This window comes from Teleopsis dalmanni, chromosome 1 (genome assembly GCF_002237135.1).
Source record: "Teleopsis dalmanni isolate 2A chromosome 1, ASM223713v2, whole genome shotgun sequence".
NCBI classification, from domain to species: domain Eukaryota; kingdom Metazoa; phylum Arthropoda; class Insecta; order Diptera; family Diopsidae; genus Teleopsis; species Teleopsis dalmanni.
Genome location: NC_051846.1, coordinates 28,298,717 through 28,325,077, shown reverse-complemented (window position 1 = coordinate 28,325,077; position 26,361 = coordinate 28,298,717). Strand labels below are relative to the sequence as shown.

At 27.5% G+C, this 26,361-nt stretch overlaps 1 protein-coding gene across 2 annotated transcripts in view; it reads left to right on the top strand.

Annotated features, from left to right (window-relative positions):
• The window catches only part of LOC119668769 (phosphatase and actin regulator 1), a 413,254-nt gene that overhangs the window by 217,526 nt on the left and 169,367 nt on the right, over positions 1–26,361 (top strand). The window lies entirely within an intron of this gene.

The window sequence follows — 26,361 nt, the reverse complement described above, 5'->3', positions numbered from 1 at the left end:
TTTTTTTTTTTCATTCAAAGAGCGTTTTCGGATTTTGTGTCTGATATATATACTTAAGCAAAGTTATATAAATTTATAGTTGCTATACTATTTTGAACTGGTTCTTGAATAATATTATATATTTGAATAATACTATATCAAGTAGAATGTTTTCTTAAAAGTTTCTGTTGGCAATTTGATTCACAAATTTAGCAGGCAATGTTTTTCATTTTCTATTTCGGTTTATAGCGACTTCTTTGAGGTCTTCTGAACTACTTGACCGAAAATAATAGATCGTAAATTATATTCATAAGCCAGGTTCTGAAATTCAATTCGCATAAAAATTGTCAGTTTTATTGACAATATCTTATACTATTACATAAATTACATATAACCTATATCCTATACTAGTAACTATTCAATTTGTTTAGAATAAGAAAATGGTAACAGGAACGGATAACAGTTATTTTTGGGATGTAGCATGTGCAAGAAACTAAATAAATAAAATATTATTTGATTAATTTTACATATATATTTAACATAAATAAAAATATATAAAAATAGTAATCAACAAATGCTGAAAGTGTGTACAACATTCTAACGCCCTTTATTTGAGGGGTGTTCAATTAAAATATCAGTCCTCGTTCTATACTTTTATGTAATATTCCCACACATACTTAAAATGTTTATATTAATTAATATAATTTAACTACACAATAACTAAACTGTTTAAAAATTATTGAAATAGTTTTTTGTTACAAAAATTGCTATACACAAGCACTAAAATGCTTTTTATGGGCATATTTCTAAATTGGTTTAATAATTAAATTAAATTCCTAATAAAATATAAGAAATGTATTACCGTTCACATATTGTACCTTCATTACTTTGATTAGCTTATACCTACATACAACTATTCGGCATTTAACTTATTAACGAAATAATTGGTTTATTTTATCCTATTATTTATAAACCATTGAACACAAAGACTGCTTAGAATTACAACTCTGCTAAAATTAGTTTTATAAAAGTGACTTTAATGCTACCTTTTTCAATCATCTATCCATTAGTACGGTTTATAAAATCGCAATAGCGATTTTAGTTTAATTCTTATTAACTTCATTTTCACAATTAGCGTTGCCTGTGGGAGAATCAAAAATTGTAGATCGTTAGCTATAGCAATTTGCAAGAAAATAGCTGCATATGATTTACCATCCCCACTCAAATGCCCTTACCGCAACAATGACAAAAATTTTTGTATTTGATATGTTCATGGAATAAGGAAGTCTGAAATACCAAAAAATTTGAGATTTTTGGGTGTTAGCATAAAGATACTCTATGTCTTAAACCTCTAAGCACCTGCATCCGTCCTATAAATACTACTAAATGCGCAATCATAATTATAACAATTTATAATTATTTTTAAATATATCATTTATGTTGCTGAAATTAGTCACGAAATATTGCGGAATAGATACCAATTAACTTGTTTAGGATTATGTAGTACTTTCAACAGGTAAAATGCGGACTTCCACAGAAAAAATGGAGAAGAAGAGAATCTAAACATTGTCTAGGCTGACACTAAGGAAGTGGCTATAATTAAGTCTTTATCTAGATGGTAAAGTCTCACTAAAAAACATGTCATCAATTTAGGTCATTAATTGGGCTACATTTACGAATTCCAAGTAACACACAAATGTGATATTTTTAATCTTGAATGAATTGGGAGAAAAATTAACAAAATATTATGGGATTTGACTGGTTAATAGCACACGTGAATGAAATGATAATTAGTGAGACAGGAAGTTGTATTAAAAAGATTAAAAAGAACATGCAAGTCAGACAGATTGGAACCTATGAAAAACTAAAAGCAATGCGAAATTTAATTAAATGCTTTTCGCACAATTAACTTACGGAAACGATAATCTTACACGAGAAAAATAGTAAAATTCACATATGTATACAATATGGACATATACGCAAACATGTAAAATGAAATGTAATAAAACAACTTAGTGAAGAGGAAATGATAAAACGAATAAATAAAAATTTTACGATTGATATTCATAAAAATAAGGTGGGAAAGTACATATAAAAAATGCTTAGATACTCGCATAATAATTGATAAGGAAACTGAGAAACTGAGTTAACTGATTGAACTGAAAAGTGAAAGACAAGTTTTCATCAAACATGTGTCACTCACAAGATACTTTAGTTATAAAATTTTAAAAAATATTTGTTCAAGTTTTTATAACAAGCTTCACTGACATAAGTGAAGCAAATTATTAAAATCAACAAATAACACAAAGCAAAAAATATTTAAAGATAAACAAATTAATATAGATTGAATTTTAAGAGTTATGTTGACAATATTTGAACTGAAAAGAATATATTAACTTTCTAAATATAATAAAAAAGTTTAAAAAACTTTTTCTAACCATAATATAATATTCAAATATAATATCCATAATATTCAAAAATTATTTTTATTTTTTTAAAAAACTAATAAAATTAAAATTGATTGAAAATAAATAACAAAAGCAAACAAAATCAATGAAATAAATTTATAATGTGTTCGAGTAACAGGCAAACACATGCAATTCACAGATACTTTTACAGATAAAGATACTTTAACGTGTAGTGTTATTTTATTTATTTATTTTTTTTTTACCAAAAAAAAACGGCGATACATTTTTTTCTGTAACTTTATCTACTTTACTACTAACCCAGTGTAGAGTAAGTTGAACTCATTAATTAGATATAAAAATACCTGCACAAGCGATAACAAAAAATAGTGCGAAAAAAGCAAATGCTAAAGTAAAAAGTTGAAAAAAAAAAATAAAGGCAAATAAAACCAAACAATGGTACAATACAGAATACAAAATAGTTCAGATACAAAGTAACTTATATAAACCAAACAAATAGTTAGAAAACAAGAAAAATAAGTAAAACAACCACACACACATAACTCAGATACAAAACAAAAGCGCTACTGAAATAAACACGACAATTTGTGCAAAGCTGCGGAATAAGATTTATGTGAAAGATACATGCCATTAAAGTAATTAGATGCTAAAAACTATCGCAGTTAATGCGAAAAAAGCATATAAATCGACATGAAATTAGGAGAGAACTACATTTGAGATACAAAATAATTATGCGTAATATATATTTGTAATATTTTAATTAAATGATTTCAATCAAAGGATTTTAAATAATTAATTTTTTAAATTAATATGTGTAGAATTTATTAATGCCACAAATTTCAGAATTGTGTAGGAATGTTTAATAAATATAAAAATTATTTATAAACAATTCATAAAGTTTTTATACTATTTTTAATTATTTATAAAAATTATAAAAAAAAATTTATAAAAATAACTAAATAATAACAGAGATATCGATAGAAAGTAAAAGAACTTTTAGTAAACCAGAACAGACAAACATTTTAGGAAAACTGGAAAAAAATAATAAAAAATATACTAGTTACCTACAACAGTGTTTTCCATTTGTGTCAGAATAGTTAAGGGAAGCAGTTTCATATTGAAATAGAATAAAGTTGTGAATAGAATAGAAAACATGTGAATAGAGTTTGCTTTCTCAAAAGTAATAGTAAACGCAGTTTAATTTAATAATTCAAAAAGGAAGTAGTATGAAGATTTAATGTATTTACCTGCAGCGAATACTTAACACAAAGGATTTTTACACACATGTCAATAAATTACGTAGATAAACAGTTTATTGGAATTCCAAAGAGGTTCTACGGCACCAATTCAAGTCAAACGTTTAGATATAGTTTTCTTAATGGTGAGAAGTGACCTCTATCTAACACCTCCACTGTTTTCTTTGTTACAACACCAGATTAGAAAATATAACAATTCAGAGAATGGTGATTAGTTTCGATCGAATTTTATATATATAGAGCCCTGAAATTATTTGCAAAAACTGACAGACTTACCAACACCGCGTTATCAAATCTCAAAATGGTTACAGGCTCCTCGGGGAGGTATGCAGATCTGAGGTCAATTATTGCTTAGTCTGATGAAGTGATAAACAATAATCAAGTTAAGGTGTAAAGATGGGTTTTGAAAATACCTCGAGTTAAAAAAGAGTATAAGTGCTTAAGTCCACTAGCTCAAAATAGCTTCAACATAATTAATTTATATACATTGTGACCGAAAAGCTTTCGGAAATTCTCATTTAAAATTCTCGCGCTGTATATTTTTCGATATTTTAAGTTTATGTAGTTTGGCAGCACTGTCCTTAATTACTATGCCAAAAATGAGCGCGATCTGTCAGACAGTTCGTTTTCGGCAGCTGTTGAAACCAGTTCACCTCAGTAGTGCGTTGCGAAAAAAACAATGGAAAAAAATATTGAACAAAGAGTTTGCATCAAATTTTGTGTTTCGAACGAAATTTCGTGTGCAGAATCGTTGCGAATGCTACAAAAGGCTTATGGGGAATCAGTTTTATCGAAAACTCAAGTTTATGAGTGGTACAAAGCCTTTCAGGACTGTCGTACGACCGTCGAAGACATGCCGCGTTCTGGACGACCTTCGACCTCTACCACCGACGAAAACATTGAAAAGGCAAAGGAAATCGTGTTCAAAAATCCTCATGTGAGTGTTAGAGAGATAGCACGAGAGCTAGGCATCGGTCGTGAGATGGCTCGTTTGATTTTGGTGGACAATTTGTGTATGCGACGTGTCAACGCCCGGCTTGTTCCGATTCACCTCAATTTGTTCAACATTATCAACGATTTTAAGGCCAAACATTCAATAAATACCATCGAACAGCCACCGTATTCACCTGATCTTGCACCGTGTGACTTTTTCCTGTTTCCCAACCTCAAATTACCACTCAGAGGAACGCGTTTTGAATCCATAGAAGACGTAAAACAGAATTCGCAGAGGGAACTCAAAGCCATACCGGAAAGCGCCTATAAAAAATGTTTTGATGATTGGAAGAAACGTTTGCATTTGTGTATCGCTTCTAATGGAGCATATTTTGAAGGAGATAAAATAAATATTGATGAAGATTAAGAATTTTGCGTTTTATTTATGTGACCGGAAACTTTTCGGTCACAATGTAGGACAACATTTAATATGATTAAATGATTTAAAATGATTTAAATGTTAAGCTTAGTTATGAGTTTATTTAACTGAACTCATAAATAAGTTTATTAAAGAATAAAAATTAGTGCAATATTGGCAACAGAACCAAGACCATTACGAATTTATATATATATTTTATTAATATTTATTAATGTTTATTTATTAGTTCTTATCCTGATGATGACTTTCAAGAAGAGTCGAAATATAAAATATCTTTAATTAAATGTTATACAAACGTTTAATTTTAAAAAGGTGACCTGTAGTCGGAAATAAAATGTATAAAATAATATTGTTAAAAATTATAACATATTTCAAATATTTATATTCTATTCATGAAAGGAATATGACTTGGACTTAAAGTATCATATTATAGAAGATTATGAGTAAAGAATAAATTAAGATTTTCTATAATAAAGGTTAGGGGGTTCATTCCTCTACTTTAAAAGAGTTTTTGTCAAAGTAACCTTCTGTATTAATAACCGAATGTATGCCAGCCGTAAAACTTGTAAGCGAGCGAACACCACCAAAAGACAATTTAACTACGTCTTAAATGACAGATGACAAATCGATTAATGAAGAAGCACCATAATAGAGGTATACATGTTAACGGAATTCTTAAATAAATAACATAAAAAATGTCGGTTTAGCATAATTTTTTTTTGTGCTCTTCAAATGAACATACTACTCATAATTTTTTTCAGCCTGATTGAGATGTATCTTACATTTTTATAAGTGAATGTTCTCATATGCTCGCAATCAATTGTAATTTGAACTGACTTCATCAAACTCATCATCTGCGAGAATAAAAAAAAATGACACTTGGAACCTATCAGTTGAGTACCATTCTCAAAAGTATAAAAGCGAAAGTAACTGATGTTAGGATACAGAAGCACATTACGCTCCAATCACCTATAATATTGCAATGCTACCAACTGATAAAAAATGCATGTTTTTCGAAATAAAAATGTCCGTATACTTTTTACACAGAATGTATCTTTTAATTACACATATTTCTTAACTAATTTACAAGTAAAATAAGTTAATCCAAAAAAGAAAACCCACATACGGTGCTCTAAGGCGATGTATTTAAGGTGCTTTGTTCATGTTATAAAGTTTAAGATACTTTTTTACATATAAAGAATATTTTTTATATAAAAATATTTACAATTATCTTTTCTATTAATAAGTGAATAATTAAAAGTCATTTATTCTGTAAATAAATTACTTGTTACGTAAAGCAATTATTTTTAAATAATATTGAAATATTTCTTGCTTTAGTAAATAATTTCGATGAGGCAGGAAAAACGTTTATCTATAAAATGTTTTGCTTCTAAAAATATTTCTGAACTTATGCACGTGCCTAGAAATGTTTCCAAGATCAAAACAATATACGTCACAATTAGTCTATAAAGTTAGATGGGGATGTTTTAATATACGTGCATGATTGGAAAAAGGGGAATGAAGTTTATTTATATTTAGTTTATTTATTCACAGCATAGCCAATCAATTATAAATAACTAAAAATAATTTATTACAAATGCCTGCAAAGTTACTAGCTAATATTTATGCACACATATGACATATTAAATAAGTCTTAAAATAAACTAGCATAATGTATCTCATTACGGAGAGTATTAGAATATGAAGTAGATACCGCTTGCAACGAAGATTGTAAGGATATGGAATCAAATGGATTAAAAATTTCGTTTATGGCTGAATATGGAATTTTTAAGATACATACTAGTCTATGCATATATATTTAAATTTGAAAAGAAAGCAATATTGTTCTGAAAACTTTGAGCAATAGTGTTCAATGATTCCTTGGGCTGGCCGTCCATATAACTATTTTGTATATCGTCAAGTAGCTATTATTAATGGTCTTTAAAAAAATATATTAGTTATGTATATTGTCCATACATAACTTTAAAATTCGGAGGACTCAATACTGTCAAGGTGGAACTGTCGACTCACATGTTAATACCAATTTTTATTCAAGATGGAATTTTTGGCATGGACATCAGATTCTCAAGTAGATATACATTACAAATAAGAGAGATTTGTAGTTTCAGTAATGCAAAAATTAAATTAAAATTAATTCAAATGTGACATAAAATATACTTTTTGTAAGATAATTGTCATATAAACAAAAAAATTAAAAAATATTTCATGCAGTAATATTATATATAGCTTATATATAAGTCCTTCTCGTGGACTGCCACCTTGACGTGGTGAGGAGACGCAGTAGTTACGCAGAATCTTTGAACGATGCTGGCGATAGCACGCTACTGGTAGGATCTCCTTTGCTGATAAAGTGCAATGAGGAGTAATGAAGCTAAACTCATTTCAAAACATAGCGTCGCTACTCATAATGAGTGGCTGCAAAAGGCGTCTGTTCTCTAGGATAGGAGCGACTTATTTGAAAGTAACCTGCCACTATGTGTAAAGCTTTCGGGACTGACATTGCGCTTGTAACCGATCGTTAGGGCCTTGCTCCCTTTTTTAACAATTTTCTGACAATATGTAGAACATGAGTCCAAACCCGCTGGAATTACAGTCTCCAAGTGGTATCCGTAAATATATGGCGAATACACCTGCTTTGGCAGTAAGCACAATGGATTTGGAGGTGCGAAACTCACGTTTAAACAGAATCTCTTTGTTACGTACAACTGTAAACGCGCAGCCCAATATTCCCCTGGGAACGCAATGGAGTGAAGTAAAAGATATTGAATACATTTATTAACATGTTTAATTTAATATATTTATTAAAATATTTGATATTAAAATATTTATATATTAATTAATTTTATATTAAAAATAGTTTATATTTACTATCTTAATATTAAATATATTTTATTTTAATTATTTAAATATTAATATTTCATATTTTATATCTAAAATTAGATATGTTTAATATTTCAATACTAAATATTTTTAAATACTGAATTTTATTTTTTTTTGTTTTATTTGTAATTTAACTACATTTTATTTATAGTTGACGGCAATTAAACGCACAAGTGTTTGTTAATTAAGCTAAAAAATATTGTGTTTATAAAGTATTTTGTGGAAAATATTTAGTTTATTAAATTTTAAATATTTTAAATATTTGCTATTAATTAAAGCAAAACAACAGCTGCGAAATGAATACAAAAAAAAAAACAAACAATAAACAAAATGTTTCTAAAATTAGTAAAAAAATTGTTTCAAGTTCATGTTCAAGAAAAATACGAACTCGTAAGATTCTTAATATAACTGTACGTTTTCTTTCGATTTAAAAATATTTATTTTTAAATAAATGAATTAATTGAAATAAAATGTAAATTATGCAAAAGAAATTTCAAACCAAATTTAGTAATCCATAAAATTGGCTCTTTTGTCATGATCCCAAACATACGCGAGATCCACCCAACCCAACCCAAGCAACATAGCCAACTTCAAAGCACAAAACAATCGCTTCACGTAATCAAAATGACGTTATTTTATGAATTTTTAAACGCATGAATCATTCGAATTCACATGGCTTTAATGGATTTCGTATTATTATTCTTTATTTTACTTTATTAGCGATTTTTAGTTCTGATAATGAAGTTGATGAAATCATTATTATGTTTATTTTTGTAATGATTTCGTGGCACCCGTACTCGTACTCGTAATTGTGACGACAGCTCTTTCGCATGATATGACCGTTGGATGATTTATACCATGCATTGCTGGACTGCTAGATTGCTAGATGATAGTAGTAATGCGTAGGAGAGAAGGTTACATTGAAGATAATGAAGTTTTTGTTGATTTAATGAATTTTAACTACTAATAATTATTTAATGATGGTATAAGCTGAGATCATGACTATTAGGTGTACATTTATATTAAAATTGTCTGGGAATTTTAAGTGATGTCTTACGATAAATATGATTGATGATAACTTTATATTGCATATTACTGGTTGTGGAGATAGATAGATGGAGAACAATACAATAAGTATGATAGACAGAGAATCATGCAATAAATAAAAAAGATAGTTGTGGAGAATTTAATATGGTATACACAGTATATTATATTTCCATAAATATAAATAGTTATCATTGTAAGTTATTAAGCTAATTCAGTCTGAAATAGTCGAAATTAAATGAACTTCGAACTATCGTTGAAATAAATCTAAAACAGTTAATACCTTTAGTAAGTAAATAATTATAAGGTAATTATTATTAAGAAAGTAAATAAAAATAAAAAATTATGAAATTTAAATTTTTAATTGTGAATATAAGCCAAATATGTTACACTACAAAGTAAATAGATATTATATCAATATATAACATAAACGTTAGGTAAATCAAAACTAATAAAATTATTTATAATTTGTATGATATATGATAAATTTTCCTAGACTGAAAAGAATTGATAGACCTACTATTTTACTTTCCTAAAGATTATCCTGTTCAATTCAACTTATGCGCCATGTTATCTGGTAAATAAACCGTGGCTACTTATTCAGAGGTCCCTTAAAATAATTTACAATTCATTTTATAATTCATTGTAGTATGCATATATAAAAGAAACTGTAATATAATGTTATTAGTTTTTAAGACCCTTAAACATATTGTGAAGCTTTAAATTAAATAAACTCAATAAACACATAGTGTTAAATAAAAAAAGAAAAAGAAGAAATATATTAGTTTGTATAGAAAATCGTATAATGCATCTTTATGAAACAGATCTTATGGATGTTTATTGATTTATGACGTACAATCGAGTAATGATTCCACTTAATTTAGTAGATTAGAACAGTAGCACACAAGGCAAATTTTAAACGAAATTGCAGAAAAACTTCAGACTATCATAGTATAAGGTGACGGTTAAGGAACTGAAACATAAGTTAGATCAACGATGTGGCCTACAGTTCCCGTGTGTCACAGTTACCTATGCAATTTACTGTATTTCTAGTAGCCAAGAATCCAAAAAGAAAATGTAAATATAAAAGATAGTTGATATATCTTATTTATTACATTTGAATATTTAAAATGAATCTTTAAAAGTTTAATCATAATTTAAACTTTAAAGGTTTTTTTGAAAAATATTAGTTAATTTTTACAGTAAATTTTTGATTAAAAAAGCTAAAAATTATTTAACAATGTAATTGTTTATTGTATTTTTTTATGAAAATTTTTTTTTATTTTAAACTTGTTATATTCCAATGACATGAAATAATGACTTCAGGGGTTTTTTTAAACACAGTAATTTGTAATTTGTATTTACATCATACCTGTAGAAAGATACTTATTCCGTACTAAAAAATTTAATAAATATAATTAAACAGAAGTAAATAACAAATTATATTGCAAATGAGTAATAATTTATTGTAAATTAAAATTAAAATAAAATCCATTAAAAAATTTTTTCTTTGTTAAATATAAAATAAAGTCCACAAAATATACAAAAAACAAATATAAATAAAATTGAAACACGAATAAAGTGTAATAATTAAATTAAAAAACTTAGTCATAGTATTATATTAGGCACTAATTACAAATATAAATATAAAAAAAAATTATAATATTTTTCAGACAAAATAATTTAAGATTAGCTTTAGTAGGTTTAGAAAGATTATTCACTAACTAATGAATTTTAAAATAAATTCAGCAAATTATATTATATTATTATATAATATTATTATATTATATTATTATATTATATTATTATATTATATTATTATATTATATTATTATATTATATTATTATATTATATTATTATATTATATTATTATATTATTGAAATCATTACGAAACAACATATATCTAACATACACCACTCTGAGGTAAGGTTAGGCGATGTAAATGAAGGACAACGAAAACGTGCTGAAATAGCTGCGAAAGCCATTTTAGGTAGAAGAATGGTCTCCACTCTTAAGCGCAGTGCAGACTATCATTTTTGAGTGTCATTTACAAGAAAAAATCGATTAAGAGAAAAAATCGATAGTTACAAAAATTTGCATTCGTCACTCAAGAGCATAATTTTGTGCGTTATTGCACTAACACACAACGTGCGAAACAGACACAGCGTGCGCAAGCACCATTATTTTCCAAAATTTTGTTTGAATGACAACTCTTGAATGTAAGCATGTTCAAGTTCTGTCGCTAGAATAAGTTTGAAAAAGAGAAAGCGCTGAAGGGCACTCAATAATGATTGACTGCTCCGCGCTTTCCTTATAACACACAAATTATATCTCTCCCCAAGTCGTATGTTCATGACAGAGCGTAGTTGTGTCACAAAAGGTATATTAAGGATTATATTAAGGAATAATATTCTAACATGAAAATAGAATAGATATAAAAAGAGAAAACATGAGGGCAATTAGAGAGAGAATCATTAGAAAAATATGGTCTAGCAAAAAGTTTTTAAGATCACACAAGATTTAAAATATAACTGAAGTATTTAAGGAAACTAACTTCTTTCAAACAACGCCCTCTAAAAACTACATGTCAAAAGTTTGAAATCGATCAAAAAGGAACAATTTAAAATAGTTTTCGGAAAGAAAAAAATTTACCTAAGGAACAAATTAAGTTATTTAAAAATTATTTAAAAACCAAAAAGTTCATTCAATCATAAACAATTATTATTATATCAGTAGCCAGAAAGCACTACAATTTCAACAGATCTATTGTACAAAAATAAACAACAACTACCTATGGTTATACAGATACTATATTATGTCGAAATCATAAATCTTTGATTTTAGGTTTTTTATTTACTTTAAGCTTCTGAAAAAGTCAGATTGGTTAAGACTTTTTTTAATACCAAAAATCTATGTTCCTGCATTTGTGGTATAAACAAAACACCTGTGGGCCTCACCCGAAGGCGTGTTTATACAATCAATCACACATCTAAAATGCTAATGCATACGCCACACAAATCGCAATCTCACTAGGAAAAAATGCAATGAACCATGCAATTGACATTAACTTTTCCAACGAAATACATGGAAATAAATTCATTTTATTGCAGATACAATATCTGTCAAAAACGTTCGACTATACTAACTCTGTTCGAATGACACATATCAATGAACAATTTAGTAAATTAAGCATAAAGATATGATAAAAGGAAAATATGAGCACCGCAAACAATTTCAATTTGCTAACAGCGGAACGAAAAGTATCATTCACATTTTTCGTAGTGAATTTTGAATAAATTTTTATGCAGAGAAATTAGAATACGTCAATGAATTTAAATGATTCTAACTAAAAGAGATTAGAAGAAAATTCAATTCAATAGAAAGAGGCAGCACAAAAATACATTTTGTATAAAAGATAAAAAAGGCGCGCCAGACGAAATTCCATCAACGTAATGAAATTGATTTTGAGAGACAACAAGTTGTAGTTACGGCTGGGCATACAAATGACTCAAATTTTCGAATTTTCCATTTTTTCCGAATCATAAGAGAAGAAAAAAAAACTGAAAATACAATGAATTATTTGATATTTATGCAAATTTGAGTAAAAATCAATACTCGTATCTACTAATTGCTTGGATAGGAGCGTACAGAAGAAAGGATAGTTATTGATATTCTGAATAAATAATGAAATTTTATAACAACCAACAAAAAATACATATATTTAAAATACTTATAAATAAATTTTAAATTTTTTTTATCACTACTTTAATAAAAACTACAAAAACTTCAAATATTTTTCATACAATAAAAATATAAAAAGTTAATACGAATTCTATAGAAAATTTCTGACATATATATCAGATATCAACAGCATTAACATTTCACTGAGATAAATTTTTAATTAAAAAATAATGAATTTTTATCTACCTGCACAATAACAATTAAATAAAAATTTTTCACGAGATACTTTTTTATTTCAAAAATAAATAATTGTACCTATAGATTCAATGGACAAAAAAAATGGGATAAAAAATGTTTTGGTTGAAATACACAATAAATATTAAAAGGTTGCTATAGGTATTAGAAAGGATTCTATTTTTGATATATGGTATGTGTACTCCTTTGTTAGATTGCATATAGATTTTTTTTAATAATGATATTTTTATACCTGACAATGGATTGGAATTTATATGAATTTGTAACCATTAAAAAAAATATTTAATAATATTATAAAAAAAAAATTAACATATAAATAAATTATAAAAAAATGTCAATAAGTGTAACATGAAATAAAAAATAAATTCAAGCTACAAATTAAAATATAGTATAAATGTTAAAACTAAAAATATTAAAAAAATTGTTAAGTCGACGGATATCTATAACAATACCTCAATAATAGTTTAATCATTGCATAATTAAATTTCAATAATTTAAATATAAAATTATTATTCAAAAACAATATACGAAAATATATACAATGTGAAACCTTGGTTACTTGTGGGAACATATAATTAGTCATCGATTCTAATTTGACACGCACGAGTTCTAAAGCTCGCACTAGCAGTCCAATAAATTAAATACGAATTATAAACTAATTAAATAAAAATTCAAATATTTCCTAAATTATCTGTTGAGTACTTTAGAACTTTATAATATCCGAAACAGCGTAGCATGGTCAAACCAAGTCAAATTAATCAAATTGTTGTTGGTGTTGTTTCTTTATTACTGTTTGAACCCTTCTAATCTTCTTTTCTTCATAAGACGCATCACACTCGACAAAAAAAAATCAATCTTATATATAATATTGTCAGGATATACCGATGAGATGTAAAATTTAGACAATCACCATCTAAACAGTTCGTTTTCTATAAGTTTACAAAAAACTTTTGAACAATCAACAAAATATGAATGAATAGTGAACGAAAGAATTAATTATATTAAATTATTAAATCTAATGTAACTAAATCGGCAATTAAAACTGTTTTCATCCCAATGTGGACTAGATCTTTATAACTCATCGAGCCGATTAACCATTTTTTGTATATTCTTTACTGTGGTAGGAACTTAATACGTCCTCAGTCGTATTTAACTCAAAGGTATTAAAATAGATAGTGAAAAATATATACAATATTTGAAAATTTTAGCATTTATGTAGATCTATGCTTACGTAAAGATATATTTTATTTAAACATTATGTTCACATATCAATAATTCATACAAGTAGATCATACTTTTTTAAAATGATAATAGTGCTTCTATATACCATAATATTGTATTCAACTATCACTATTATTATTCATTTGAATATACGACATATATAAGAGCTGTTGATATTTTTTAAAGAAGTTACAGTATATGAAGAACTTTTTAATACAAATGAACACAATATTAATATAAAATGTAATTGCAGGCCAATTGGTTAAATTTTTTTTTATTGTTATTAAAAATAAAAACTAAGAAGAATGTAAAAAATGAGAAAAATTATTTCATGTACATTTTTATCGACTGTAGTGTTTAGAAATCGTTATTAAGAAACTAAACATTATAACTGAATACCAAACAACATATTATTATATAATGGTGGACAAAAGCATATATGTATATATATAAAGAAAAATAGTTTTCTTTATAAAAGCTTACTACTAAATTATTTAATTCTCTACCTGTTTATTGATGTATAATACTTTTATACATCTGAACACAGTTGTCAACGTCAATTTTAAACAATTTTAATATAAAATACTAGCACAATGGGCCTATGGGACTAAGTGGATGCCCCTGGGATCGCCGGTATAATCTAACCTATAATCTAACCTAATATGAAATACTGTTCCACATTTATACTGTTAATATGAAAACAAAATAATCATTCAGATATGTTTAAAAATATATAAGAAAATAAAATCTTTTAGATATTTGTAAAAATTTATAATAAAATAAAATAATAAAACTATATAAAAATTTTAAATAAAAACAAAAATTATTTTAACTTTTAGCAAATATAAATATTAATACTTATTATTTTATTATGTTTTAATAATAAATACAAACAACGTCAAATTGTTAATTATAAGATAAACAAGAAAAAATTTATGGAATATTTTATCAATCATAAACATAAACCGTTCCATCAAACACAAAAAAAAGCTTAAATATTAATTTTCACAGCTTCATATTAAAAATTAGCTTTTGCCAAAAATATATACATTAACAAAACAGCCAGAAAATTGAAAATCGATAATTCCTTTGAAAGTATACGAGTCTGGGAAAGTATATTAAAACTGAGCACACAACCTGTAGTAGATACGAATATATCTGTTAACAAAAAAAAATAAAAAAATAATAAATAATACTTTCAAAGATAAACAAAATTTGAAAGCATAATCACTCGCTAATAACGTTGATACCTTTTTTTGGCAACGTGAGTGATAAGCGATAAAAAATACTATTATGAATTCTAAAAATATATTCAAAAATATGTTAACATGCAAAGGGGGAAATAATTTTCTAAACCGCAGAAGATACTTTTTATAAAACGAAACCTAAGCAAAGCAAAATTTTCCAAAGCATTTAGGGTTCCTTAAATCAGTTCATAATATCCACACAAAGAAGGATTTAAAGCGAATAACATTTGACATTGATAAAGGCTGTAATGTCATCCTTTTTCTGACTGTCCTTCTTTACCAGCCAACTGACTTCCCATAAGTGTGTAGGGGCTTTTTCAATTTTATTTTCAATTTTAAGTGTTTTCTCTTTGTTTGGTTATAATCATTTCATTTTATTTAAACCACTTTTATAGTTCCAAAAATTATTATATTTCAGTTCTTTTGTTTGAAAATAAATAGAGTTAAGGCCTTCAACTAAGCAAACGTATAATTTCATGTGTAAAATAAAATCGAATCAATATGTATTGCCTTTGAGTTTTTATTTCAATTGATATTTGGCAAAACATCCTTTAACCATTTTCATTGTTTCTTTATTACAAATTAAACCTTTTCTGTGTGTATCTGAATACTGTTTGCTTTTCCGAAAACATTGCAATATTTTTGTAGGATGTTATGTTTTTTGTTCTCATGTAGTTAGCTACATTTTGAGATTGTATTAAGCAGTTTCATAGGATTGAACCAATATGTAATATATGTAATATATAATATATTATATTATAAAATATAATAATATATTGGCTCATATTAAGAGCACAGTAAATTTGAATTAAATGTAATCAATTATTTGGAATATTATTGTATATAATAATATATTAATAATTTTGATTTTCTTCTGACGAATGTAACACGTCTTACATTGAAAAGAAACTAGAAGGGTTCGAACAGTAATGAAGAAACAAACACAAAAATTTGATTTATTTATTGAAATTTGTATTTGTATCAAGTATTGCCAAGTACTCACCATCAGTGTTTTTACGAAATGTTGGAAGTTTTATTTAATTAGTCTATAATTCGTATTTAATTTGCAAGTGTCAGGTTTAGAATCAAATTTTAATAAATTAATCAATTTTTTGTAGCTGTTCCTGTTTGAAGACTTATATTTCATATTCATATTTTGTGTGTATTAATAATAAAACTCATTTATTTAAAATACTACTACAGAATTATTTTAATAGTATTTTATTTTATAGTATTTTTCAATATTTGATGTCTCTGATATTCATCTTCGGAGTTCTAACAACATATAACATTTGTAAATCTGTGTAATGAATAGAAGGAAAAAACCAAATATATAAAAACAAATACAACAGAAATGCATATATATTATCCAGTATTATCCTCTTATTTGTTTACAATATTTCTGTATGCATGTTCACACTTATTTGTGTATATATTATAATTTACTATAAAAAATTATTATATTATTAGAAATAAGTTATAATGAATTAAATTTATATTTAATAATTATTAAAATTTAAAGTATTTCCAGAGAACATCTTCTATTTTGACGACTATCTTGATGGAATATATTTGAATTTCAAGTACTAAATGTAATATTAATAAAACGTACAATTGTGCACTGAGAACTTTAAAATATATTGACTATCCCAGTTATTCAGAACTTTCCTAACAAAACTCGGAAAACGTGCAATTATTAACAAATTTAATAATATCTCTTGGTCCAAGATCCCATATCTTATTTACTTCAAAAAAATCTATATGGAAATACGGGTGAAATACGAACAGATGAGATGAGCGTAAACTTCACTTTGCATTTAAAAAACAGCAGGTGGTAATGCTCTCTAGTTCCATATTGCCACAGTGATAATTAAAAGTAGCATATTTAGTTAAGAGTTCTATAATTAATCCTTATCGAAATATGTTTAGTCTGAAAATTGTTAAAGCGTAATACTTTATGTATTACTTCTTCAATAAAAAACATATTTTTCTTTTTGATAAAATATAATTTTAATCAAATAGGTGTGTCTTATATTACCTAACATAGCTCAAACAATTCTATTGTGAACTTTCTGGTTAAATTATTGCAAATGAATTGGATATTCCAGATTATACATTGTTGGTATTGGTCATTCCTTTAAAGTTTCATTGAAATATGTTTCTTGATACAATTTATTCAAATTTATTATCAAAACCTCATTTATTTATCGAGAATTTTAGTAAGGTTATAGAAGATATTCTTATCTTATGTTGAGGTTTTTCCGAATTAGTACAACCGGGCACTTTTACTCTTTGTTAGCTGGGAGATTTCTACAGAGTCTCTCCCTTTTTTTTGACATATGAGTGTTCCTTATAAGTTTCGCTGCTTATTCGATGACTGATCTAAGATCTGCAGAATATATTCTATAATCAAAAATTTAAAAAACTTAGATTTTTAAATTTAATTTATAGTAAAATATTGAATCTAATTAGCATTGTTATATTTTTCTAGCACTGTAAAATTTTTCAAAAAAAAATTTTAATTTTATAACGTAACGTATATTGGATAAAATTTAATGTTATTGAATAAAATTAAATTTGCTATAAATATAATAGAGAAATAACGTAGTCTTAATTAAAAATTATAGAACTCTACAAGGAATATCATTAAAAACTTTCTTACAAAAATGTCAGTCGACAATTTTGATACATTAAGTAATAAGGAGTTATACACAAAATGTGCAGAATATGGACTGTCAAATATACCTGTTACAAACAGCAGTCGAAGCATTATTTTAAAAAGATTGCGCGCTGCTTTCTCCGAAACATCTAAGAATGTATCCAAAGTACAAGAGACAACAGCAAGAGATCATGACAGACTGCGTACATCGATCCCTACAAAAACAAATCACACAAAGATAAGCAACACCACAGATCTAGTATCTGACATAAGTAACAATTCTGTGGTAACAGCAACAAAAAGCACTGAAAACAATGGGTTCACTTTCAATACTTTGCAAGATGAACGTATTAACGCAGATTTAAAAAGAAAAGAAAAAGACAAGAAAGGATCCCATGAACAAATTATAACAACCATAGGGTCCAAAGGATTCTATGGAACATCCAAGGATGAATCCAAACTACAAGAAGTAACTACAGATCGGAACACACTTTATGTATCGACTGCTACTAAAACAAATCAAATCAAAATAACCAATACTACGAAACAAGAATCCGACATAAGTAGCAACTGTATGCCAACAGAAAAAAATAACACTAACGACCATGTGTTTTTAGCATCTAAGATCTATGACACATCTAGGAATAAATCCATAGTTCAGCAAACAACAGTAGATCGTGACATATTACACGAATCGACTCCTATTAAAATAAATCAATCGAAGATAAGCAATACTACAGTACAAGCATCTGATTTAAGTAGCAAGCCTGTGTCAACAGCAAAAAATAACACTGAAGACTACGTATTCAATTTTTTTAATTTCCAACATAATCAGGCTGACACAGGTATAACTACTAATGTTTACAAAGACAACAAACCATTTAATCAAGACGTTATAACAACCACCGCAAACACTAAATCCAATGATTTTTATCGAACATCTGAAAATAAATCAAAAATACAAGACACAACAACAGATCGTGACAATATACACGAATCAACTCTAACTAAAACAAAGATAAGCAATAATGAAAAGCAAGTTCCCGACTTAAGTAACAACAAGTTCCCTGTGTCAACAAGCAACAATAACACTGAAGACAATGTTTTCACATTTAATACTTTGCAACATAATCATACTGGAACAGCTTTAAGTGTTATTAATCAAAAAGTCAACCAAGGATCCTATGAACACATTATGACAACCATCCCAACTGCAGGATCTAAACTCCATACAATCAATACTTCCAACGTTAATGAAAAATTACATGGTTTGATACATTCAGGATCGAAATTCAAAACATTCAATAATATTTACGTTAAACCAATTATTAACGAAGATGCGAAATCACATGATCACTTAGGCTCAAGATCGAAACTTAATACTTTCTATAAAGCTCATCCAGATATAGGTGAAGATGTGAAATCACAAGGTTTTAAAATTTTAAAAGGTTCCGTCTCCCTAACTAAGTCGGCAGTTTTAACAACTTCCTATCACCAAGAAGCATCATTACGAGGAAAATTAATTGAAAGTTATGATATTAGAAACAATAAAGATGCGCAAGCACGTCGTGTGCAAAGAATCGAAGCTCTTAAAAATAAATATAATTCTGGCACCATAACTCAAAATTTCTCTAATGATCCACTTGAAGAGAAACCGAAAATTGAACTTAAAGTGCAGAAATCAATACAAACTTACCTCCATGATTTTGATGCACAGAAATATATCAATTCTTCCTCAAAAAATATAAGGTAAGTTAAAACAGATTCGAAATATTCAAACTCACAGTTTTTTTGCAGTAGTCATAGTAACTCAACCCCTTTGAAATATCTAAGTGATTTGAAGTTCGGTTCTGTTTCATCATCCAAAATACAGTTTGATTACACGACACCTGCGAAAAAACCACAAATCCTTAAACTAAATATATTACGCCCAAATATAACTGAAGCAACTACAACAAATCCAGAGTATATTACCAAAGGGCATCATCCAAATGTCACAACACGTAGACGTGGATCCACTACTTTTAATGCTCAACAGAAATATCCTACAGATTGTGAATATGTTGAAAGCCAAAGTAATGAGAATTACTTGACAAGGACCTTCAGCAGCTTTTTACCACGAATTGTTCGATCGACTTTACGTCATCTAGAAAAAGAACGTACTAATAATACTTTTGATGATGATGAGGCAAGACATCGATTTATTCAAACATTGCAACAATATATTTTTAAACAGAGCCTGGCCTTTATTATGGGATTTGTATTGGCTGCATTTATTTATGTTTATATAATGTAGCTGTCACGATACACAGTATTATCACTGTATTATATTTTTATCAGATTTTTTAGACAAATTCACAAAATTTTAGTGGCACATTTATTTATCTTCTTTTTTTATTCACAACTGCAAGAATATTGATTTATTTTTAAATTGTTATATTAATTATATTATTGTACTATTTTGATTTGTTAATTAATATTTATTAAATTTCACGCCACAATTTAAAGTCTTTTCTTAAATATTTAGTATTTTTAGAACTATACGTGAAGTTGTGATTGTTATGAACACGTAGAGTGGTTATTAAGACCACTCTAGATGCAAACAAATATATCTAGCGTCATAACACGGGCCCCAATATAATACATCAAAAACTGGCAAGACCACATAACGTAGTAACAGAAATAAATCCATATATTAAACGAAATCGTATATCATGGAAAACCTATGCTACGAGTAGTATATGGTGTAGTAAAAAGAAATCTAGTATTTTCCCATTACATAGCTGTAGTTATCTATATCCCACGTTGTATAAGTCCGATCGGGTTATACTAGATTGTGTTAGAGAGATGATATTTCGTAATAAAAAAACTTTTTCATTAGGTAGCTGTAGTTATTTATATCGCACGTTGTATAAATCCGATCGGGTTACATTAGATTGTGTTAGAGAGATGATATTTCGTAATGAAAAAAACTTTGACAGTTTGGTAATTGGTTGATTAAAGTTTGTTTAACTGCGCGTCAAAAATGGACACTAGCAAAGAGAAAATACGCCACATTTTACAGTTTTTCTTTGATAAAGGCGAAAACGCCACTCAGGCGGCTGAAATGTGAATAGTGTTTATGGTCCTGATACTGTAACAGTCAATCATGGAAGGAAGGTTTTGCTGTGTATTTGATGGGATTGGTAGGGAATCATCATCTATGATCTGTTCCACTAAGGCAAAACTCTTAACTTGGAATTGTACTATTAATAATTGGACTGTCTGAAGGACAGTTATCAGAAACTGCCAGCTTTGAGTAAAAGAAGAGGAATTGTGTTCCATTACGACAACGTCAAGTCACACACATCGACAATTACTCGCCAAAAGCTCCGGGAGTTTAGTTGAGATGTACTTATTCACACACTTTATAATGCAGACTCGCTTTAAGAGAGGCTTGATAAAAGGAACGAGAACTTCTATTAGAGAACCATAATGATCTGTAAAGTTTAAATTTTAGGAAGAGAGAATTGGGCACCACAATTACTTACTGAACTCATAGAAGCACCTTGAGGTATTAATAATCTACCTAGCTTAAGAGCTGAAAATATATAGTATATCTGTGGAAGATCAAAAAAGTTACGAAAAATTTTTCTTACGAACATAATTCTTCGTTTAGTAATAGCATATATTTATCGTTTGATATAATGATCCTTTCAGTACTGTATAATGTAAGTTTTATCAAAAAATATCTCGGCATCGCAATTGCTACTAACTCATAAAAGCACTTTTAAGTAATGATAAGCTGTACCTAGCTCAAGAACTGAAAGCATGTGTATTCGTAGAGGACCACAGATTTGAGGAAAAACTTTTTTTTCCAAGACTAACTGTTCATTTTGTAACAATATTCATTCCTCTGGGCTATACAGAACCACAGATAGATCAAACAATCTAAAGTCTAAGTTTTATTAAGAGAGACCTCGGCATCGCTCATAATACCACTTTTAGGTAATGATAAGTATTCGTCTAATTTCCAGACTGACATCGTTGTTGTAATTTATGAAGTAATCACAATTGTATGAATTTCATCTAAGCTCCAATATCTTCTTCAATGTAATACAAGTAATTTAACAATTTTAATATACCCTGTTTTATAATTGGTGGGTGTAAGGGTGTAAAAAGTGAAATAAAATTTAAAAACCTTTTTAGTACTTTTTAAAGAAGATAAAAATTTTGTTAGAATATAAAAAAGTTTTTTTATTTCATACATGTGAGTATCTTTTGTTTCTAGTTGTTAGCTTATATTCGAATTTGTTGCAGTTGTAAAATCATTATTGAAACATGTCACGTTGCTGTCATTTATTTTTATATTGCTGATGCAGTGTCAGTTGTTGATGTTATTTTTGTTGTTGTTTTATTGTCACTGAATTGTTGTCAAAATCGTGTGTCAAGTTGAAATTAAATTTTCTCGCATTAAACTTTAACTTTTAAAAACAGCTCGAAACAGCAGCAACATTCAACATTTTATATAGATTTAAAGTATGTGAAATTTTCTAGGGATAAATAAAATTTACACGAACGAATATCGCCATTACCAAAGTGAACTCTAACCAAATGACTCGACTATGAAATTGCAATTACAAGCCAAGCAAACAATGTAAACTCAGAGATAAGTCAACAAAATATGTATAAATACAAATTCAAATACCAATAAAGATAAAGCCAATAACGTGATAAAACTTCACAATTACAAAAGTATTTCGTAATGGATTGCCTGGCAGCCAAGCCAGTGTATATCTGACTGTGGTTATTATGGTTTATTGTCGGGAATATTTTAATATTTAAATTGCAATTATTTGCACTGCTATGATTAAGCATTAAGCAATTACTTAGAAGTCTGTGAGAAGATAACGCTGGCAATATTTACACAGTTCCGAATGGCTTCATGGTTTTTAAACCAATGTGAAAAGTTAATATTGCGAAGCAGTGCATTGGCACGCTTTTCTTTAAAGGCAAATGTGTTCATAAGTCAAATAATTGAAATGTAGAAAAATAGTTGAAATATTTTTGAAGAGGAGAGGGAGGACATTTGACTTTGGTTATTGTGAAAACTTGCCGACAATCGAGAGACACAACAATAAGTCTTGGAACAAATATCTTTTGACATACCAGTAACATATGAATGGATTGTGTGAACAAAGAAAACAAAAGTACTACCACAAACAACAGATACACAATGACCGTAAAAAAGTGAAAAAAAGATATAAAAAATGAAAAGTGGAAATTTGACACGAACTTGTGACAGTAGAAAAATGAAAAACTTTTGATTTTTATTTTTCTCTTTAATTTTTTTTTTTAACTCATGTTTCAACAGAACAAAAGTTGTCAACAACTGTTTTGGCCAAATGTGAGGAAAATAATCGTAAAAAATAATAAAATGTTAAATAAAGACATTTTAGATGAATCTTTCGGTAGTAGTTGACCTTTTAAGAAACAATAAAAAGTTTCGTTCTTTTTAAACAATTTTTAGAACAATTATCAATAAAATCTTTCAAAACCATTTACTTAACTAACTACAACTATTATAGTTTAATAAATCAACAACGACAAAGTAAGCTATACCATTATTGTCAGTCATCAATAAAATCTTTCAAACTTGACTTACAAACTTGACTAAACTGTAAACAGGATAGGTGCGATACGATTAAGATAGTGGAAATAGTAGAATAACATTCTTCTTCTTAGTGTCCGTTACCCCTAATGGGACATAGGACCGTAACTATTCTCTTAAACTGCACTTAGGTGCTTTTCTGCATATATCATTTCATGTGTAGTGCGCTTCTGTCATTTCTTTATCAATTCCCTTTCTCCAAGGGAAATTACCGGCAATGAAAAACGATATAGAAATAGTATTAAAGGAACTATACAAGCACTATTTATCATCAATACTATCTGTAGGATCGGCAAATATAACATAACAAATAATGCAAGAAATGACGAGAAGAGTTACAAATTACTATATCAGACGATTAAATCAATACCAACTTGATGATTAAGGAAGTTTAGATTTAAATGGTTATGCTTCAAATTCATTTGGTGATTCTTTATTGTTCTTTAATTGTGGTTAAATCATATTAAAGAAATTAAAGCCATTTTAAACATCACAATATAAAGTAAATCACAACAAGTTCTTCAAAAGAAATGAAAAATTGAAAACTCTAAAAACTGGCGCTTAGCCAAGAGATTTTTGCAGTAGCAATATGTGTCCCTATTGATGATATAAAAATGGAACTTATAACTTCAGCTATTTATTACTAACAATGTCGAAACCCGTTTCCACAACAAAGTGAAACTAACGTTAAGTCAACTTTTAAAAATATGAAGAATAAATCAAGTTTTATTTAAAAAAAAAGCCACGCTTACTTTAAATATAAAATCCGTAGTCTAAATAGATACCCAAAAGTAGTTTGTGGGCTCAGCAAATCAGCTGCGAATGGTCGTACATGCACACTCCAAGATAATAACAGGGGTTATGCTGAGGTTTGACAGGATTATACACGCCGCAGAATGATAGACAATAAATTAGCCGATGCCAAATATATATAGAATAAACACTATACTAGCTAAGAGAATATGGTTTAAGTTAATTATGTATACCAGGTAGAGTAAAAAGTTGTAATAATAAATAAAGTACTGTGATGAATAAATTACAGACAATAATTTTTAGTAGCGAATGCATACGCTAGGTATATATTTTAAACTAAGCAGGGAAGGTTGTAGTATATATAATATTGCAAAATGTTAAAATCTTGAAATGATATTAATGAAGCAGTAAACTTTTATCAGATGTGTGGATAGTTTATAATTTATACTTTATGGTACTTAATAAAATATTTATTACATACTTTTCGCAGTTGGTAAGCTAAATAGTAGTATAATAGTAGTTTTATTTTATTTCAAAAACCATATAATATTTCTATCTTAAAACTAATCTTACACCTTAATATGTGATATAAATAAATATATTACAAAATATTTACATATTAATATATTCTTAATTATTGAACTAAATCCATGGCTTAAATGCCGTCTGCTGGTAAGCTGAATATATTTATAAAATGACGGACCAAAACACTGTTTATACTCATAGTATGCTATATTTTATTAGTTTAAGTATGTTTAATTAGTTTTCTTAGTGATATTTGTCATAAATCTCACTTTAATTCTTAATAAAATTATTTCGAAAATAAAACCACATTGTTCTCAAAATATCAACCCATAAAGATCATGATTTCCTTACTGAAACATCATTACATTCACCAATAGAGTTCATTAAAATTATGTTGTTTAAATATATAATAATTTTTGAGTATTTTATACTTTTAATAGATTATTCATAGGTACGAGTATATTTATATTTTGTTTTTATGGATCAACCTTTAAGATTCTCCAATCTTTCAACACAATGAAATCAACGCAACAACCAATAATATATGTAATACAATTTAATACAATACAAATTCTGTAAAAAATAATGTTACAAAAATGTTTGAATAACATTTAATAAAAATAGTTTCTGAAAAGTAAAAAAGTTATAGAATTTAATTTAAAATTCAACAAATCCCTTTTATGTTGAAGTCAAACACAGTGACACTGCAATTATTGTCATTGTGTCTCTTTCGCTTCGAAAAATTGTATCTTTTCAACTCAAGGAAAATGCCCGGATACAAGAAGAAAAATAGTTTCATTGCAATTATTTTCGCACTTGTAAATCTACGACATTCCTGAGCTTTCTGCATCTGCAGTCGAAGAAAGAAATTCATTTGTGAAGTTTTTTAGTTGTAATTTTTGCATGCTTACTTCTGGTCTCACTATTGTGTCATCACATATCAAAAAAATTGTATGATTGACGAAACTTTTGTATTCTTAGATAAATTTATTAAATTTTTTTCTTTTATATTTTAACAATTTTAACTAAGTAACTGCAATTTATGTTCTTCTTACAATGAAACTGCGAAATTTGTTTCGCACTTTCAATAAAAATTTAATTGGTTTAAATTGCAGTAAGTGATGAAATCTTAACTGACTCACATAAATAAACGTAATGTAGATACAAACACCATAAGCTTTCTATGTGTATTTATTATGTAGTTTAAAGTAAATAAACTAGAGCAACAGTTACAATTACGAAACAACAACAAATAATATATGCAGATACTATGCGCTTTATGACTAAAATTACTATGAATGATATACATAAATAGTTCTAATTTCTATTGTAATTTTATAAGCAGCTTTTTTTATAAAATGTGGTTTTAGTATATATTATTTTACGCATA